Here is a 4605-nt window from a genome sequence, read left to right as displayed (position 1 = left end):
AAAAAAAAAAGAATGAAGTAAGCCATTGTTGCTATGTGATTTTGGATTATTTGTCACCAAAACATCAGTCCAAACTAATTGATGACAGATTACACCAACAAGTATTCCGCAAATCTCAGGAGGGAAAAATAAAGGTTAGTACACATTCATGACACATGCCTCACATGTCTCAGTTGGGGAGCTTTGCACTGCATAGCTTTATATGCAGAGAAGCAGGCTGAAGTAAGCTCAACTAACTTAAAAAGTTAATTTTAGTGGCATCTAATTGACATATTGTGGTAGTTACATAATTTCATGTCAACTTGATAAATAAAATGAGGTAGAACTTAGCCTGTCAATCAGCCTGATGAAGCCTCTTTGTGGGCGTGGCCTTTTTCATGAGGATTCTGGGAACTTCTCTTTCTCCTTGGTGGAGGGCCACACACGCTCTACTTTGGTATTTCCATTTACTCGCCACGTGGAGACCTGAGCCAGCTCCGAGATGCTTCCACTGACAATGGATCCACAAGACTTTTCACTCACTGGCCTGTGATCTTCCTGAATTAGCATGATTGCATAATCTGCATGAGTCTGAAGAGGAATTTATGGACTAGTATCAGACATATGGGCTAATATTGGACTTATGGGCTTGATTGGGACTAGGCTGGGATGTTTTCTCAATATACAACTGCTCTTTGATACAAAGCCCTCTCTTATTCACATGAGTGTCTCTGGATTTTTTTCTCTAGTCATCCCAGACTAACACACATATCATACAATTTCATTGTTCAACCTTATTAAGCAGAGTTGGGTAATTATCACCAAAATCAATTTCAGAACATTTTCTTCTCATACTCTTTTTTGTTAGCTCCACATTTCCCCTAAATCCCCCGACTTGCCTCTAGATTATTGTTAACCCAGTAGCTTACTCTATAGATTTACCTTACTGGAATTAATATTCAAAAAATCACACAAAACACAAACAGGAAGGAAACAAACAAACAAAAATTCCAATAAAAATGAAAAAGCAAAACAGAGAAAAGCCTCAATCAGAAAGAAAGCAGAAAATATTAAAAACTGGAACAATGTTAAAATGATACTCAGTGAGTGTCACATAATATATGGTGTCCTGTTGTTCTCAGGGACCTCTTACCATAACAGGTCTAACATAATCTTTAGTAAAATTTATCATACATTGTAATCAAATATAGCTAATAACATTAAATGAATACTAATGAACATGACTTTCTTTTAGAATGATTACTACAAAGAGATGGAGGTAAAAAATATACCAAGGGTCCAGCTTTTCCCAATTGCTATGTTGCTCCATTATCATTGATATCAACTATGACTCCTCTCTTTAATATATTCCCTCAAATCCCAGAGTCCCACAATTCACTGCAATATCTCACTGAACTCATGAAACATTAAGGAAATGGTTTACATGGTTGTGGAGTAAGGGAAGTCCAAATTCAAGGTTCAGACATCTAGAAAATTCATTTGAGCCCTAAGATTGCAAACGCTGGTGAATCAGGTCAGACTTCCACTCATATTTCAAGAATCATAGCTTGGGCAGAGCAAGCCAAATGCAGAATCTACAGCAAGAGATAAAAATGTGCAAAAGTCCTATATCATGTTCATAATTGTTTGATTCCATTGTGGTAGCCGTATTATAATTCCATTTCCTCCAACGTCTTCCTCTTTTATTTTTTTCCTGACCCTTTCTTTTATTGAGATGCATACATTTCCAAGGACTATGCTTCCTGAGGACATGTCCAACATAAACGAGACACAGTCTTGACACGCTGGCTTCTAGGAAGCATTCTTCCATCATACATAAAGGAATCAAAAGATCATTTAAAACACGGGAAAGAGAAAAATCATCCATATAGACGTCGAAGAAACTCTGAAACTTGCTCTTAATTATAGAGTCACTAAGGCGAGTGGGAGAAATGATGAAGACAAGGGGCTGAACAGAAAACTTCACACAGCAGTTCACGAAGACAGTCAAAATATTACAATGATATATGCAAAGACCTGGAGTTAGAAAACTGAAAAGAACACGCTCTGAATATCTTAAACTGAGAAAACTCAAGAAAAATCCAAGCTGTTAGTTAGAATTTCGAAAGATTCTATGGACAAATAGTGACTAGTGCAGAAAGCATCGAAGAAGCTAGAAAGTAGGCAGTTACTGTACCACATAGAAGGATGAAATTAAAGCTTCTCTTAAAGCATTAGCCAAGAACTGTGCTCCAGGAATTGATGGAATATCAATGGACATGTTTTACCAAGCTGATGAAGCACTAGAAGCACTCACTTGCCTATGTCAGGAAATTAGGATGACAGCTACTTGGGCAACTAATTGGAAGAGATCCATATTTGTGCTCACTCCAAAAAAGGTGACTCAATAGAATGCTCAAATTATAAAGCAATCGCATTGATAACCTGTGCGATTAGAATTTTGCGGAAGTCATCTGACAACACTTGCAGTAGTACATAGAAGAACACAGTTGGGTCAGAGAGTGCAGGAGTTCTTCAGCAAGGGAAGATTCTCATTGACAAAGCAGCGGAAGTTGAAGCTATAAGAATATTTGGCCCCCATGCTGCTGTAACCCATGATATCTATCCCAAACAAAAATGCTAAGGTTAAGTCTCTGGGACACCACAAAGGAGAAGTCCTCATTCTGTCAGATGGGGTTGTGGATCCCAGGAAAGACATGAAATAAAGAGTGCATTGGAAAAGCTCAAGAAGTCTGAAAGGAGGTTATGGCAGGACAAAGAAGCTCTTCCAAACCAGCTCTGAAGAGGGAAATCCTGACTTTAAAAGTTGCTGGGGGCTTCTGTTGGGAATGATCTTCAGTATCACTTTGAATGTCCAGTCCATGAGGGGGAAAAAATCAGCCTATCTCAGAAAATGAAGACTCGTGTCAAAACACAGCTCAGCTTTCTGAACAATTAGAACCCATGTCAATGAGTGATGTCTAGAAAAGTGATTCCTTGCAAGCCAGGTTATGGCAGATGCATTAACCAATTCCTGAGCAGCTATACAGCATCAAAGCCTGATGCTCCGGGTGCTATACAGGATCTCCTGAGTAAGCGGGGACAATTTCATCCAGAAATGCCAGCTACACATAAATTACTGGAGCAGCTGTTAGTCTCCTTGAAGTGCGGAGGGAGCAAACTTACTACCCTAATGCGCAGCCCCACAGCAGAGCAGAACCAGCATTGAGAAACCACATATTAGCAAAAGAAGTGAATTCTCATCTTGGATATGTTGTACTAACCACCAAAGGAAGATGTCATCGTCTGTTTATTTCTGCAGTACCCCAGGTGAAAAAAAATGGCTGAAATTGTTTTACAGATTTTAGATCCAGTTACCTGTACCGAAAATTCACTTGATAACCCATTTATTGAGTCTTTATCAACTACCTTACTTGCTACAAAGAAAGACATTGGACGTTTTCATTCCTATACTAGAGATGGAAATATAAATTTCAATTGCTGCAATTACTGTCAGGGGGAACTTTTTTGGCCTTTTAACATTCTTGTGTTGGAGGCATTCTATTGGCATATACTTGAGTATTTTGAATGGACATAATTTGATATGAAGAAAATTTTAACTATTTGGCATTTATTGGCAAATGCAACACACAACAAGTGCATCCAAACTGATTTTTTTAAATGGTGAAAGTGGAATTGGAACATTATATTAATTCAAATAAAAATGCAATCCATCAATTAGTATATATCTTGTAGTATATTTTACTATATATTTGGATGAACAAATTTTTTAATGCCATTTTCTAGGCCTTTAAAATATCCCCAGAATAATTACACCAAAACATTAATTAGTTGTAAAAGTGCCTATCAGTTAAGAAATTTTCAAAACACAAAAATAAAATAAAATCAGGACAGGTATGTGTCAGGGTGGTATACAGTCACCATATTTATTCAAACTCTATTCTGAGCAAATGATTGGAGAAAGTGGTTATGTGAAGAAGAATGTGGTAGCAAAATTGGAGGAAAGCTTATTAACAACCTGCCTTATACAGATGATACAACCTTGCTTGCTGAAGGTGGGGAGGACCTGAAGCATTTGCTGATGAAGATCAAGGCTTTCAGCCTTCAGTATGGATTGGAAGGGAAGGGGAGGGGGGGAAAAAAGAAAATGAGCTGATTCCGGGAACCCAAGAGGCAAGCGAATTTTGGGAATAATGAGGGCAACAAATGTATAGATGTGTTTTATACAATTGATCTATGTATTGTGATGAATTGTATGAGCCCCAATAAATTGATAAAAAAAAAAAGAAAACCAAATATCTCACAGCTGGACTGGGTAACATCAGAAGTTTTCATAATTTTGTCCTGCTTGGTTCTATAATCAATGCTCACGGAACCGGCAGTGGAGAGATCAAATGAAGCATTGTATTGGGTAAATCTGCTGCACAGAACCTCTTTAAAGTGTTGAGAAGCAAGGATGTTATGTACAGGATTTAACTGTGTCTGACCCAAGCAGTGGTATTTTCAATGGCCTCCTATGTGGAAGTTAGCCATTCAATAAGGAAGATCAAAGAAGAAGGCATGTATTTGAATTATGGTGCTGGCAAAGGATCCTGAAAGTACCAT

General features: G+C 37.9%; 1 pseudogene; it reads left to right on the top strand.

Annotated features, from left to right (window-relative positions):
- Positions 1-1252: 1252 nt before the first annotated feature.
- Positions 1253-3577, top strand: LOC101642800 (annotated as a pseudogene).
- Positions 3578-4605: the final 1028 nt, after the last annotated feature.

Source organism: Echinops telfairi, unplaced genomic scaffold (genome assembly GCF_000313985.2).
Source record: "Echinops telfairi isolate 266 unplaced genomic scaffold, ASM31398v2 ScPeMD7_9;HRSCAF=40, whole genome shotgun sequence".
In the NCBI taxonomy this organism is placed as follows: Eukaryota; Metazoa; Chordata; class Mammalia; order Afrosoricida; family Tenrecidae; genus Echinops; species Echinops telfairi.
This window is presented reverse-complemented; position numbering and strand designations above follow the sequence as displayed.